Raw genomic sequence first — 16,516 nt, 5'->3', positions numbered from 1 at the left:
GTCACTTTCCTGTTTCCAAAATGTGAAAACAGTGAGCCATCTCATCCCCTTCAAAGCAATCTCTATCCAAATGGCATCACACACACGCGCACACACACACACACGTGCACACACACACACGCGCACACACACTCACACACGCACACGCACACACTCACACGCACACACGCACACTCGCACACACACACACACACACGCACACTCACACGCCTTCCTAAAGTGTGTATATAATCACAGGGACTGACTAGCAAGAGCAAAATGAACAAAGCTTACTAGCACAGTGGAGCACATCTTTAATCCCAGCTCTGCGGAGGCAGAGGCCCTTTGAGTTGTTTTAGGACAGCCAAGGCTATATGGAGAGACTCTGGATGAGACAAAACAAAACAAAAGGTACTGCTCTGAATGTATAAAAATAGCTTATTTCCAAGACAAAACAACAACAGTAATGAAATATAATTCCCAACTTTAAAACAAACTGCAGAAGTAAACCTGGGCTGGAGTCATTTAACTTTGTGGTTGGGTGTATGCTTAACATGTGTGAGGGCCTAGGTTTGATCTCCACACACGGGTACATACATACACACATACACGTAGGTACATACAGACATATACACATACGTACACACAGAGACAGGGAACTGGGATAGTGGGGCTTGGGTGAGTTAGCACTAGGAAAATAGGGAATAGGAGCTTGTCAATCCAATCAGTTTTGTTTCTGTGACCCACGAGATAAAAGGAGAGGTCCTCTGACCTCTATATGTGATATGTGTGTCCCCCAATAGATAAATGTAATGAAAATTTGACACCTGAAATCACATGGCATAAAAATACATGGCAGAGACTGAGGGAACAGAGCAGAAAACCCCAAAACAAATCCATTTATTTACAGCCAAACCCTTTAGAGAGGATGACCCCTCCCATAAACGGTACTGGGGATGGGCCGTGTGTAAGGGGTAAGGTTTTTCCGCCTGCCGCCGGTCTGGCCCCACAGCCGCGCCAGCCCCAATTAACACACAGAGACTCTGTATTTGATATAATGTTGTTAGCCCGGTACTAGTTTCTTATCGGCTAGCTCTGTCTTAAGTATTAACCCATTTCTGCTGATCTATGTATTTTCACGTGTTCTTCTCTTATCGGGGAGCCGGCCGGCATTCTGCTCTCTCCAGACTCTCCATCTTCACTCTTCCTTACTCCTTCCTCTCTCCTCCTTGTCTCTTATCTTGCTTTCCTATTGGCCAACAGTGCTTTATTCATTAACCAGTATGAGAAACATATACAGAATGACATCTCCCATCATCTCCTCTTTTTTGTCTAAATAAAAGGAAGGGTTTTAACCTTAACAAAGCAAAAATATATAACACAACACTTATCAAGTAAGACTCACAGTTAACAATATTTAGTCCATTAACATTTAGTAAGACTTAAAGAAAACATTCTATCATCTATCCTATCTTTGTGAGTCTAAAGTCTTTGTAACTTATCTTTAATCCTAACTAAGGAAAACTATAACCATAACTATCTGTCTTCAACTCCTTCAAAGACCACAGAAGGATAGTATATAAACTCTAGAAATGACAGAGGCATGTTGCCTTGTCAGTCACCTGAAATTCTTCTGTAATCTTCCATCTTCAGCCCATAGGCCATAGTGTGTCTGGCAGATTCTTCAGCAAAGCAGGAAACTTTAAACTGTCTTCTTGTATTGGCAGTTTGTCAGTCACTTTTCTCTGTGTCCTGTAGACTGTCTGGCAGACTCTTACATGAAGCAGGAACCCTACAGCATTGTCCATCTTGAATCAGCAGTCATTTTTCTGTGGGTCCTGCATGTCCAGTTTATACAGCATAAAGTCAAACAGTCCAGACAAGAGCAGTTTCTTGTCCAAATGGCTTGTCTTTCCATATTAGAAGTAAACTTTATAACAGTTTCTTCAATGTCCATCTTCCTTTCTCCTTTCTGGTGCAGGTGGTGTTGCCAGGAGCATTTATGTCTCACTGTCAAGAAAAACCCTAAACCATTTTAAATGCCATATTCTGTGGGTCTTTGAAAGGTTTGAAGAATGCCTATCTATCTCAAATACATCTCTGTTTATCTTGAAAACCTAACTAACTTAACTCTAAGCTTTGACTATCATAGGTAATTATCTATAATCTGTACTAAATTATACATTACATTTCTAAATGAGCTATATAAACACAATACCTAAACAAAAGGAGAAATATGCATATCACAAAATTGACCTTAAATTATCTCAATAAATGAAAATCCATTCCAAAACAATGTATTCATGTCTATACCATAATTCCCCCCTTTTAATTATTTATTTATTTTATATAACCAAGTCCATTTAAATGAAAACAAACATTTATAGACAATATTTGGGAATTTGGGCGTTGTTCTTTCCAAACTACTTCCTGCTGGTAAGGGGCGCTATCATGGGGGATTCGAAGGAGATTCAGAAATCCTGGCTGTGGTCTGTAAGGCTGCTTTGTCCAGCTTTTTTGAATATAGGATCACCTGGTACTCTGTTTCCGGTGGTCTGGCTTGATCAAACCACATTAGTCTGCCATAATCCCCTTTTTATCTTTAAAAAGAGATTGGTTGTTGTCATTAACCATTTATAACCAAGCCCATTTAAATGAAAACAAACATTTATAGACAATATTTGGGAATTTGGGCGTCGTTCTTTCCAAACTACTTCCTGCTGATAGGGGGCGTTGTCATGGGGATCCTAAGAAGACGCAGAAATCCTGGCTGTGGTCTGCAAAGATGGCTTGTCCCAGCTGTTTCAGGGGGAGTCTGACAAAATACCCCACAAAACAACTAAGGGGAGGAGAGCTTGTTGGGTTCATGGTTTCAGAGGTGTCAGTTCATCACTGCGGGGAGGACAGGGCCGAGCAGAGCGGTTCACAACCTGGCAACCAAGGAGCAGAGAAAAGGGGCTAGAGAGATGGCTAAGCGGTTAGGACCCTGGTTCGATTCCCAGCACCCCCCACATGGGATTCCCAGCACCCACATGGAAGTTCAAAACTGTCTGTGACTTTTAGGGAACCCAGCTGGATAAGGTGGCTCATGCATGTAATCCTAATCCCAGCAGTTTGAAAGCTAAGGTTTATGAGTTCAAGGCTAGCCTGGGCTATAGGGTGAGACTCTCTCTCAAAAGAGAAAGACTTCCAGAAGGCCAGAGCAGTGAGGAGCCACACTCTAGAGGTCCTGCGGCGTCCATTTCCACAGTAAATCCCCTCAGGAGTGAAGAAGAAGCAAGCCAAATTGGAACTGAGTAACAACAGCTGGCATAGATGAACGGAAGGAAAACAGAAGGCAGGAAGGCCCAGGCCCTTTGCTTAGATTTGGGAGTAGTTGGGAAACAGGGCTAGAAGCCCCCTCCAAGGGAGAAAGATCCACAGGGCATCTGGAGATATTTCCCAGAGTCTCTGTCAAAGGGACATAAAGGGGTGGTTGTCCCCACGTGTGCATGAGACTGCTGGATTCCGGACAATTCCCCGGAACCGAGAGAAACCCCGGAGCGAAGCCCTTGATCTGCCCTTAGGGAGACACGGTGCACAGATCCCGGCTACACACCCAAGGACAGAGCCTTGCCAGGTGTCCTCTGTGATGGTCCTGTGTAGCAGACTCAGGACTGCGGCAGCCTCGTTCTCTTTGGGGAGCAGCAATGGGTCCCATCACTTACGCTCATCATGAAGGACCCTCTGGCCACCGGCCGTCTCACTCCTGCTTCATGCCACTGACCCAGGAGACTCCAGCCTCCAGCGGCGGGGGTTCAGCCTTTTACCGACATCCGGCACCTCAATAATGACAATATAGCGCCGGGTGTGGTGGCACACACCTTGAATCCCAGCACCTGGGAGGCAGAGGCAGGCGGGTCTCTGAGTTCGATGTCAGCTCTGCTGGGGTTATGGAAGGTTGCACGGTTAGGAGGCACCATGTGGGTGCTGGGCAACAAACCCACGTCCTCTGCAAGAACAGTAAGCACCCTCACAACTGCAGAGCCAACTCTGCAGCCCCTCTCATACTCTTGATAATAATGTAAAGTAGTGTCATTATTCTGGAAAAAACCGGCACGGAAGTTTAAGAAGCCAAAAGAGGCAGCAGAGTTTCCAGCCTATGGTCCCAGGGTGCGGGAGGTACAAACTGGAGGATCGGGAGCGCAAGGTTCTCCTTCACTGCTTAGAGAGTTCAAGGCTAGGCTGCACTACTGGAAATCTGGTCTGAAAAACAAACCACACCAAAACACAACAAAAGTCTAGAAACAGAACAGCCACATATCTAATAATTCTACTCCAGGGTATACATCCAGTACAAATGAGATCAGTATGCTAAAGATACGCTGGCATACATGTATTTACTGAAGTGTGATTCACAATGGCCAGGCGTTGGTAACAGCCCAGGTGTCAATCAACCGATGGATGGATGAAGAAAACCGTCACATACACAGTGACATACGAAGTCCTGTCACTTGCTGCAACAAGGTTGGAGATCATCGGACAGGAAAAAGTGTGACATCTCTCCCTTATGGGAGCTATGGAAGATGGTCTCACAGGAGCAGAAGGCACAGGGGAAGAAGTTCTGGTGTCTGGTGGGGTGTCTCACAGTGCAGTGGGCATACGGAACCGCGGAGTAAATATTACAAAAGGTAGACGAAGGCTTCCAATGTCCCCATCGGGAAAGAATGACAGCTGGTGAGTGGCTCATCCTGGAAAGGTGCTTGCTGCTGCACAGGTCTGTTAGCCTGGGCTTGTTCTCTAGGACACACGTAAAGATGGCTATCCTCTGACTTTCATACATTACTTTGGCACTTTCTCTCACAAAAGTATGAAGTTTAAAAGAAAGGAAAAAAAAAAAAGGGAACAACAAAGGTTTGGAGGAGATATATATTGGCTTGCTTTGAGTAGTACAGTGTATGCCACTGTGCAATTGCCACACGCCACTTTAAACATATATACATTTTACATTCACATATAATATTTATATTAAGAAACAGACACACGTAACACGTGGTTAGAGAGATGGCTCAGGGGTTCCAAGCACTGCTCTTCCAGAGGGCCCAAGCCCTGTAGCAGCACCATGTGAGGTAGCTCACAAGCACCTACAATTCCCGCTTCAGGGGATCTGATGCCCTCTGTTGGCATCTAGAGGCACTTAAACAAAATGGCAGATATACAAACACACATAAACTAAAATAAAAATAAACACTAAAAACATAAATATGGAAAAGACAAATTTCAGAGTATTTATTCTACATACTATATCACAGTCTTGCTAAAAATGTTCCTGTGTAAATGGATGACGCATACCTGCTTGAGAAAAAAAATCTAGAAGGGTCACAACAAACTTCTAGATATTTCGTTCTGAAGTATATACTAAGACATTACTTTCCTACACATTTTTTGTTTGTTTGTTTTCTCTTTGAGCCAGGGTCTCATGAAGCTTGGGCTGGCCTGGAACTTTTCATTGTTCTGAATCCCAAGGGCTGGGATTACAGATGTCCCTACAACATCCAACACATTTTTGTTCCCCTGAGACAGGGTTTCTCTGTGTGGCTCACTCAGTAGACCAGGTTGGCCTCAAACTCACAGAGGTCTGCCAGCCTCTGCCTCTTCAGTGCTGGGATTAAAGGTGTACGCCACCACCACCTGGCTCCAAAGTGTCTTTTTAAGGTAAGTTTAGACCCAGTCAAGTCGACAATTGACCTTTTATTTATTCATTTTTAGACAGGGTTTCATTCATGGCCAACCTTGAATCCTCCTGCCTCCACTTCCCATGCTAGGATTATGGCATGTGTCCATTTCTATGTGGTGTGGGGGACTGAACCCACCTTACTAATTTAGTGGCATCTCTGGTCCTAACTATCAGTGTTAACCATCCTAACAGGTGAATTATCCTCAGCTGACAGGGGTTATTTGCAGCTCATGGCTGCTTAGGAATGAAGATTAACTTTTCTCTGGAGGAGTGACCACTAGTAGTTTGCCAATACCACAAGGGATTACCATCCCCCACCCCCACCCCCCACCCCGCCCCATGCTCATATGGGCCTCAGCAACCTGACTCAGTGAAATTAAAAAAAAAAAAAAGCTGAAGTTGGGGAGATGTGTCGGGGAGGCCTGGTGGGCATTGGAAGTAGATATGCTAAATATTTATTGTGTATATTTATGAGTATATAAATATATTTCAAGTAATAAATGTTAAAGATTATTTTAAAAAGGAAAGAATAACAATTATTTAACCAAATTTCATATGATAGGAGCTTTCAGAAACAAAAACCCAAAGACCTAGGGAAGTTGTAGTTCCTCCTTTATGTTTTATGTGTTTTGCCTGTATGTTGTGCAGTGGGGTCAAGAAGAAATCATCAGATCCCCTGTACCCTGAGTCACAGAGTTGTGAGCTGCCATGTGGGGGGCTGGGAATTGAACCCAGGTCCTCTAGAAGTTCAGTCGGTGCTCAACCACTGAGCCATCTCTTTAGCCTCCTAACAATGGTAGTTAAAACCCCCAAACCACATCATTCCTGAAATAATTTTCGAAACAAAAAAAAATCTTGAGTTTGTAATATAAATTAGTACTAAATTTTTTGCCTAGCATGCATCAACCCCAGAGCTGCTAAATAAATAATAAATAACATTTAGTAACCATTCACTCCTTTTTTTGTTTTTGTTCTTTTTTTCTGTAGCCTTGGAGCCTGTCCTGGCACTTGCGCTGTAGACCAGGCTGGCCTCGAATTCACAGAATTGTGAGATGGGCCTCCCTCTGCCTCCCCTCCTGAGTGCTGGGATTAAGGGCACGGTGTGCCACCAACACCCAGCCAACCATTCCCTCCTTACAGAGTACGGCTTACTCCAGGCCAGCCTTGGGCTGGGTGCTGGGGATGGATATAGGAGTGGAGGAAGCATGATTCTTCCCTTGTGCGGCCCTCTGAGGGCAGGGACTCACCAAGCAGCTGCGCTTATCTGCGAGGCTTGCCGGGAAGGAAGAGGGATGTGGCAACACCAAGGAAAACTTTGTTTCTGATTTCTCTCCAAGTAAGGCATTTGAGCTCCCGTCTGGATTAGCTGTGGAGAGGTGGGCCCCCAGTGGTGACCTCAGAGTGGTCCCCTAGTGATGGGACGGGAGCTGTGTGGCTACCATTGCTTCTGTCACCTGACTAGTAGTGGCATACCAAGGGTGCTCCAAGCCTCAATCAGTGATAAAACCCAACTTATTTATTAGTCAGGCACGGGCAGGGGGTCATGCTCCTAATCCTGCACTCTGGATTGCCTAGTAAGATCATGTCTCAAGGAACCACCTCATTTTATAGAATACTGCTGTGGGCAGGGAAAGGGGGTGAAATATCCCCGAAAGCTGGACATGATGAAGTATGTCTGTAATCTCTACACTTGAGAGGCGAGGCAGGATTGTGAAGGATAGCTACAGTTACATAGCAAGATCTTATCTCCACAAACAAACAAACAAAAAAAAAAAAAGGCGGGGGGGGGGGGGAGAGGAAGCAAGAGATAAAAAAAAGTAAAGGGGGGGAGAGGAAGCAAGAGATAAAAAAAAGTAAAGTGGGGAGAGGAAGCAAGAGATAAAAAAAAAAAGTGAGAGAATAAAAGAACAGTGTCCCAGAGACTTGTCCATCAGGAAAGGTTGCAAAAGAGGACAGATAAAAATGCCTAGTTTCAGAGGACACTCAAGCTAAATCTTACCCAGTGTTGCTTCGGCCCTGTCTTTGAAGACAGTAGAATCTGAGGAGGGCTGGCAAAGAAAGGAAACGATTCTTGGGTAGTTCAAGGGTAAAGGCAATCCTTAGGACAGTACTCGATTAACACGGACGAAGGTGGGTGTGTTAGTCTGTGCTGTGACCACTGCTGGGCAGGCTAGGGGAAATTTTTATTTGGGTTTGTAATCCCATCCCTAAAGGGGGCAGGCAAAGCACAGCAGCTCACCAGAGCGGCTGGGAAGCAGAGCAGGGGAGACAGGAAAGGCTAGGGCAAAGGCAGCACACGGGACATGTTCCCACTTCCAGCCTTCCACTAAGTCCCAAGAATGGCATTTATCCTATTCATAAAACCATCAATGGTTAACCCATTCATTAGGTCGGAGCCTCTTGATCTCACTAATTGCCCTTACAGACACCCCCAGAGGTGTGCTTCATTAATCTTGTAGGCGGGCTTCAGTTCAATCAAGTTGGCAATTAAAGTTAATCTTCACAGTGGGAAGCCATGCATTCAACAAACATTCCTGGGGAATGTGTGGCATGGCTGGAACTGTACTGGCGGCTGTGGAAACACTGAGCGGTAACACTGTTTCTAAAGGTCTTTGAGTCCACCTGATAAAGATAGGTGAAGACTCAGCAATTAGGAGCTGGCGGGAGGCTGGAGCTTAGGATCCCTTACTGCTCTTGGAGGGGACTCGGTTTCCAGGCCCCCCCCCTTTTTTAAATCCATGTCTTCAAGTGGAGGCAGACAAGGACTTTACAATGAGAACACAGAAGAGGGACACCAGATTTCAAGGGTTTAAAAAGGTTTCCCATATAAATATTCATATCAAATACATATTTTATTCCTTTTAGCTGTTGCACACTTCGGGGCATTTGAGTTTTTTTTTTTTTTATTATTTATTGTGGTGTGTGTGCAGGAGCAGGAGAATTTGTGTGTTGGTTAGAAGACAACTTGTAGGAGCTGGTTTCTTTTCTTCCACAATTTGGGTTTCAGGGATTGTACTCAGATTGGCTGCAAGAGCCTTTATCTGCTAAGTCATTTCAGCAGCATGGCAACTAAGTTCTAAGCATTAATTATAAAATTAGTATATTCAGATATATACTTCATATATTCAAATACATGTACAATAATGTCTAATGCAAAAAGCTCCCCCCCCCTTCTTGTGGGGCTGGGGATCATACTGACACAGTGACTATAAAGGCTCATTAAAACAATCAGTTTTTCATGGTCATGAAGAAAGGTTCTAGACTGCGCATGGTGGCCCACACCTTTAATCCCAGCACTCGAGGCAGAGGCAGTCCGATCTCTATGAATTTGAGACTAGCGTGGTTTTCAAAGCTAGTTCCAGGACAGCCAGGGCCACAAAGAAACTCTGCCTCAAAAACCAAAACAAACAAACAAAAAAGAAAAACAAACAAAACAATGAAAAAAGAAAGGATTTGATAAGGAATCTCTGGCCTCGTTGGAGACCTAGCATTTTAAATTACTCAAACCACATTTGTTACTTCAGCTAGGCAGTCACTGGGGAGTAAGGATGGGCTCAATTTAAATCACGCTGAAGACATAGGCAGGTTACTTACTGCTTTAATGAGATACTGCCCTTTACTTCCCAGAATCCCTACCCCCTAGATCTCTTCCTGTGAGCCATGTCCTTTCTGGTTCTTGGAGCTTTCTTACTCTTTCTCTGGAGTTTCCTCTTCACCGTGTGTTTGAGCTCCATGCTGGCTTCATTGAAAAAGTATGCATTTTTTTTTCCTTAGTAGTTCCATTTTCCTCCAGGGGCTGCAGAGATTAAAGTTTACTTTCCTGGAGGTCTTTCTTTAAACCCTAATAAAATTGTCCTCTCTGAATAAAGTTTGGTTTTGCTTGACTTCCAAATTTGTGCCTTTTAAACCTGTGACTAGAGGAAAAACAAACACATCTTGTGGTCCTTAAGAGTGTCGGTACCCAGGTCTTGGATGTGCTGGGCAAGTGCAGATGCACATTTTTTAGTTTTAAAACCAGTTCTCAGTGGGTGGACATTTCAATTTCTTAGTTTCCACTCATACCTGGAAGTTGGGGGAAAATATATCATAGCCTACACAGCATTGTATACTTGGGCTAATACAATCTTGGGCTATATTAGTTGATGCATGTGGCTAATATCTATAAAGTTACTGAAAGAACTAATTAAAATTTCTTGTAGAGAGCTTGGTTACAGAAATGCAGGTTCTCTCCCCTCAGATGGTATAATGCTATGCTCATTTATAGATTAATCTTGCTTCTGCCTGTGCTGCAGCTCAAGCTGACCAAGACACAGCCTGCGTAGCTGTCGGCAGGGTTTGGGTAAAACTGGCACTTCTGCTTCTCTCCAGAATTTCAGGATAAGCTAATGAAGTGGAGTTAGTATACTTTTACTTATTTTTTCTTTGTTTTAGATTTGCTCACAGGGGTGGGTAAAAAGAGAGTGCTCAGTGAAAGAAAAACACACCTTGGAGCATTGGCGTGGCCTCAAAGGTGGTCACATTTCATTGTCTTTACGGGGTCTCTAGGTAAAACTTTGGTGTGTTTTGAGGTTAAGCTTAAAGACTTGCTAAGGAATTTAAATGAGATCAGAGTGGTTCTTTTTTATTGTTTTTCGAGACAGGGTTTCTCTGTATTGCTTTGGAGGCTGTCCTGGAATTTGCTCTGTAGATCATGCTGGCCTGGAACTCACCAGGTTGGCCTTGAACTCAGAGATCTGCCTGGGATTAAAGGCGTGCATCACCACTGCCCAGTCCACTGAGTGGTTCTTGAGATGCTCTGGGCGGTTACAGTTAAAACCCCAAGTCACTAGAGTTCTAAGGAAAGTAGGGTGTTATCACTGTAAACAAAACAGTAAGCTTTGTTTCAATTTTAGGAAGTGTCTGGGAAAGGATTAAGACCACACTCAAGGTAAGAGCAGAGTCCTTTCACGTTCACATCCTTATTTTAGCTTTCTTCTTCTGAGGCAGTGGCTCCTTTGTCGCCCTGGCAGGCCTGGGATTTCACTCTTCACCAGGCTAGCTTGGAACTCTGCTTACAAAGTGCTGTGTGGGCAGGTGTGACCCGTGACTCCAGGATAGTTTTCATTTTTGGTTTTTGGAAACCGGGTTTCTCTGTGTAGCCCTGGCTGTCCTGGAACTCACTCTGTAGACCAGGTTGGCCCCCAGCTCCCCAGCGTCAGAATTAAAGGCATATGCCATCATCGCCCTGCTGACTCCAGAACACTTCAACTTTCTTGGGATAGTTTTCTATAAAACGATAACCTCCAAGGCAGACGCTGATCCTTGCACTGAATTCTTGGCTCTCAGTGAATGAGAGGGTTTCCTTTTCCTTCTCATGGCCCTATAATTTCCACCTTTTCCTATTCTGTCCAGAACCAGGAACATAAAACCAGGTGTTGTGGCTTTGAAGGGATAAGAATTCCAGGCCTGCCTGGGTTACATAGTGAGTTCCTAGCCCCAAAATCAAAAGCAAACCAAGTTCTCCTTCAATGTATACATTACTTTTGCCCACACAAGACCGGTGTGGAGGAAAAGAGTTTGGATTGAGACCTGGACAGGGCTGGCGTGGTAGGGCATGAATGTGATCCCCGTATCTGGGAAGCAGAGGCAGGGGGGATCAGGAGTTCGGTTATCCTCAGGTACCTAATTCCTTTGAGGTAAGACAGAGCAACAAGGATTCTTGCCTCCCTGCAACCCCGCCCGGCCCTATCAAACCCACCCCAAACAAACTGAAGTTTAAACTTGGTAGTCAGGTTGAGCAGCCAAAGTCCAGAGATTAGTTTGGAATGCTTATGTGAAAAACCAGGGAAGCACACCTTAGGCATCGGTACAAGACTAAAAGAACTCGGTAAGTTTAAAATCCTTCCCCTGTGCACACAGGGACATACACTGCAGCGGTTCTTCGGCGGACTTTTGGGAGCGCCGCACCAAACTACAAGCCCCATCATGCATACGAAGACTTAGTTTCTGCGTGGCTCGGGTGAAGGTAGGGGCACATTCCTAAGTATGCATTTCCCCTCGCTTCTTCCCCTTTCTCAAAGCGAACCCGCAGTTACCACGTCTGGGGAGCGGGACACCATTGACGTTTGCTACTCCCATCCTCTTTCTTTCTTTGTGGAGACACGGTTTCTCTATGGCTTTGGAGTCTGTCCATCCATCTATCCATTTACTGACGTGTGCCGTGCGGATCCCCGGGACGACCCTGCGGCTGCAGCCGCGCCTGCCCGCAGCGCCCGGTCGCCCTCGCTAACGTCCGGCACGCTCCGCGCGGCACGCGACCGCGGCGCCCAATCCCGAGGGCGCTGGCAGGGCCGGCTCCGCCCACGCCGCGTGAGCGCCCGTGCGGCCCGACGGGCGAGCCCGTGCCGGGCGGGCGACGCTGGCCGCCCCGCCGTCCCGCGAGGCAGGGCCGCCCGCCCGCTCCCCGCCGCCCGCTCCCGCGCGTGCCCGGCGCTCCCAGCGTGCAGGGCTCGGGGCTGGAGAGGGGCGCCGCCGCGGGAACGGCCGGGAATCCCCGCTTCCCCGAACGTTCGGGATTGTTCGCCGTCCTCACGTCAGCAGCAGGGGGTAATCCCCGGCTCCAGCCGCCGCTGACGTCACCGCGCCCAGGCCCCGCCCCGCCCCGCCCCCGCGCGCGCGGCCCGGCCTCCGGGTCTTCCTCGGGGCCCCGCCCCCGCGCGCTGGCCACGCCCCTCCCCTCCCCCAGGCGCCCGACGTAGGGGGCGGGGCTTCCTCGGCCGGGGCGTGAGCGGTTACTCGGGCCCGAAGGGCTGTGTGTGTAGCGGAGGCCCCTCCTCCTGCCGCCCCGCCCAGCGCGTTGGCCTGCACGGCTCCTTCCACGCCCTTTCTTCCTCCTCCTCCTCCCTCCTGCCCCCGCCCTCGGCCCCGCCCGCCTCCCTCCTCTCACTTCTCCGCGGCTCCGCTCCCCGCCCCGCCTCGCCACCTCCCACGATCTCGCGAGACTCGGCCCAGAACATTGCGGATCGGGCCGGCGCCATTTTGGGCCTGAGACGGGCTGTGGGGGAGGGAAAAGCGGCAAACGGGGATTATTCAAAGTACCGGAACCCTCCTCCCGGGACCGAGCGCGGCGGCACCCCAGGCCAGGGGCACCTCTGCCGGGGCGGAAGGTAACGCGGCCCCGCGGGCCCCGCAGCGCAGTCCCGGGGCGGGGGGGCGCCCGGAGCGGCGTTGGGGGCGCGGGGCTGCGGGGCTGCGGGCGGCCGGGGGCGGCGTGGGGCGCGGGGCCGCCCGCCCGCCCTCGGCGTCCGCCCGGCCCGGCCCGGCCCGGCGGAGGGAGCGAGCGGGCGGGCGGCGGCGGGGAGAGGCGGGCGGGCGGGCGGGCGGGCGCGGGCCGCGGGGGGGCCCGGCCGGCAGCGGCAGCGGCAGCGGCGTCCGGCTGCCTCGGGCCCCGGGCGCGCGCGTCCCCGGCGCCGCAGAGCCGGCCTGGAGCCCGGGCCCGGGGCCGGGGCAGCCGGGGGAGCCGGGCCGGGCGAGTCGCGGCCGAGCTGGGCCTGCCGCTGCCCCACGCCCGCCCGCCGGCCGCGCCCGGAGCCCTGGCGGTTGCTCCCCAGCCAGGCAAGCGCCCCGAGGGCCCGCGGGCTCCGCTCCGACGGGGCCCGTGCTGGCGGCTCCCTGCTTCCCCCGGGGACGGCGCCGTCCCCGCCGCGCGGCCGTCCGAGCGCGCCCGGCCCCCCGCGCCCGGAGTTTGGTGGGAGGAGATGGGGCTTCGCACCCTCGCCCCGCGGCTGCGCTCCGGGCTGGGCAGCCGCCCCTCGGGCCGATCCCCTCCCACCGTGCGGCCCGGCCCGGCCCGGCCCGGCCCGGCCGCACGGGAGACCCAGGTGCCCGCTGCGGGCTTGGAGGGAGCGTCGTGCTCTTTCCGCCTCGTTCTCGGAGTTACGTTTACCAACGCTCCGCGGCAGCACCACCTGTCCGTTTGTTTTCCTTGGGCGCATGGGGTGGCGTCGGGGGAGATCGGTTGCAAGGTGCTGAGCCACTCTCACGCACGGTTTCGGCTTTTGCTCAGAAAGTTTTGTTGAAGTTTTGCTCGTAACAGCCTCCGGTGCTCTGCCTGCACCCGGTTCCCAGTTCAGGTCGGAACTTCGCTCAGTGGTTCCGCCGCCCACCGTTCTCTGCCCCTGGACTTGGAAGTCCTCATTCAGGAGGCTTTTGCCTAGGGTTAGGAAAAGGCTGTACAGACATGAGTTCGAGACAGGTTGATTTTTTTTTTTTCCCGAAGTGGGGGTTGATTTTTATTTGAAAAATCAAAATTGTAATTTACCTTTTTTTCATAACTTTTACAGGTGATTGAATTATACAGATATGAAGATCATCTTCTAGGTTTTGTTTAAAAGGCCCCGGGTATTTCAAGAGGCCATTTTGGAATTACAGTTTTGTTGTTTTTTTTTTTCCTTGGGGGGTGAAATTTTGCCCCAGAAGTTTATTAAAATTGACAAGAATCATCTCTGAAGTGAATTGATAGTAGTGAACAAATTCAACGAGCTACTAAAAGACCCAGTCATTTCTTCAGTATTTTGGTTCAAACGGATTATATAAGTGGTTAAAGTATTTCATCTGGTGTTATTTTTGTCTCTTCCCCCCTTTCCTGTTGGTGTTTTTCAGCCAAAACTGTAAGATATGTTTGTGTACTGAGTAGTTTGAAATTACTGTTGAATATTGCTGAAGTTTCGTGGCAGTTCTTTTTACCTGTATTGAAAGTTTTAGGAATTTTTCACTTCAGCTCTTTTCATATTACCATGGGACAGCTTTTCTAAATGAAGACATTGAAAGAATACAGTTTTTTTCTTTTTATCTTTTATTTACTTGGGAATGTAAGATGCTCCAGTTTCACACCAGCATGGTAGTATTGAGATAGCTCTTTGTGTCTCTGTACATGCTGATGTTTAGAAGTAGTCTTCAGATGTGAAATTTTCTTTTTGTTTCTGCTTTTTGCACATAAATTGGATATTTCATCTGGAGTGGATAAATACAGTGACAAATACATGGAATAGTAAAGAAGACCTTGCTCTTGAATCCAAGGAACTTGGCTAATTCTGGATATAGCCATATGAAAACTTCAAAACAAATATGGGTAGCTGACTTCAAATAACTCTATGTCAAATAGTCATAGGTTAAGTATCTTCAAAGAACTTGGATATTTCAGAGGATACAAAATAAAAAAACAAACTGGAAAACATAAAGCTTATAGAGAAAAAGCCAACGCCTTCCTGTGCAGTCCTCTTGGAGTTTGTAAGTACTCTTATGGTGAGCATATTAGATATTCAGTTGTAAACTGTAATATGAGTCAAATTGATCTGTGTTATTCTTAGAAACCTTTCAGTATCTTGAAAAGATTTTGCTTTAGATTCAGTTTGTGGGTAGTTTGAAAATAGTCATTAGCTATATATATGTAGTAAATGGATCTAAGGCTTACAAATGTTTCAGACTTACTAGTTTTAAGTCAAAAGTTTTTGTGTTCTTAAAGGCAGATGCATGTGGTCAGTATTCACTTTAGAGTATGAATAACAGAATAGTAGAAACCTAGAAAAAGACATACACATGTCACGTATCTGGTTGGTTTTACATTTTAAATGTCTTCTCTTGATTCCTAGTTTAATTCCTAAATGTGAGTTTAGACCATTACTACACATACAGTTGAGTGATCTAGTTTAGAGTAGTAGACATAAAATAAAATCATGCAGCAGGTTTGATATCTTAGGAAATATTTTCTTTAAGGCACAACTATTCCTAATATTTTAACCCACTACAGACATTAAGGTTTACTTTTTTTTTTTCTGAGACAGGTTTTCTCTATATTGCTTTGGAGCCTGTCCTGGAACTCACTCTGTAGATCAGGCTGGCCTTGAACTCACAGAGATCCGCCTTCTGTGCTGGGACTTAAGGCATGTGCCACCAACTCCTAGCTACATTAAGTTTTTGAAACAATTTATTGAACCAATTTATATTTCACACTCTTCAGTTTCCTAAACATTTTTGAGAAGGAAGCAGAGAAACTGAGCAAGTTGATGTAAAAACCTTTAAACTAGTATAATGATTACATAGCCCCCCCTCCCCCCCAGGAATGTTGTGCTGGCTTAAGTTCATAGTTTAATTCTGCTAACAAGTGTAAGAATTTTTAGTGATAACTGAATTGTTTTAGGGCTGAATGGTTTTTATTTGCTGTTATCACATACATTTTTCAGTGTGTTGGCATTCTGGAGTATTTTTTAAAAGATTCACTTAAGTGTAGTCACACAATTAGTAAATGATTAATATGGCTGCATTTAATTTATTTCACCTAATAACCTGTTCTGAGGTAGAAGACTGTAATTTTTTAACACACTTCCAAAGATTTGCTAACCTTAGTAAGTTGTTTATTTCTAAGCAGTTTTCTCCCCTTACCTGTTGAGTTCTGTTAGTTCCTTTAAAGCAAAAAACAAAACAAAACAAAACAAAAAAAAAAAAAAAAAAAAAAAAAACAAAAAAACAGGAGTCTAGCTGGCCATTGGTGAAGTACGCCTTTACTCTAGTGCTCAGAGGCAGAGAAACTTAGTGTTTGAGGCCAACCTGATCTACAGAGCTAGTTCTAGAACAGCCAGGGCTACACAAAGAAACCCTGTCTCCAAAAAGAAGAAGAAAAAAAGGAAGAAGCAGTAGACTAAATGATGTTGGTATTTGGATATTCATCTTTAACATTTTACTTTCTGCTCTGAAGTTGGGGTTAAAGTTCAATTCCCCATGTTCTAACAAACTGGATTATATGTTTTCTGTGTTAGAAGATCTTAGTAATTTTTAAAAATTAAA

At 46.9% G+C, this 16,516-nt stretch overlaps 1 protein-coding gene across 1 annotated transcript in view; it reads left to right on the top strand.

Moving 5' to 3' along the window:
• Positions 1-13,997: 13,997 nt before the first annotated feature.
• Positions 13,998-16,516, top strand: part of Gpbp1 (GC-rich promoter binding protein 1) — a 48,731-nt gene continuing 46,212 nt past the window's right edge. The window contains exon 1 of the mRNA XM_051183050.1: positions 13,998-14,962. The gene's annotated coding sequence lies outside the window, so the exon portion shown is untranslated. The remainder of the gene's footprint in view (positions 14,963-16,516) is intronic.

This window comes from Phodopus roborovskii, unplaced genomic scaffold (assembly GCF_943737965.1).
Source record: "Phodopus roborovskii unplaced genomic scaffold, PHOROB, whole genome shotgun sequence".
Lineage (NCBI taxonomy): Eukaryota > Metazoa > Chordata > Mammalia > Rodentia > Cricetidae > Phodopus > Phodopus roborovskii.
Note: the sequence above shows the minus strand (reverse complement) of the source record. Positions and strands in the feature narration are given on the sequence as shown.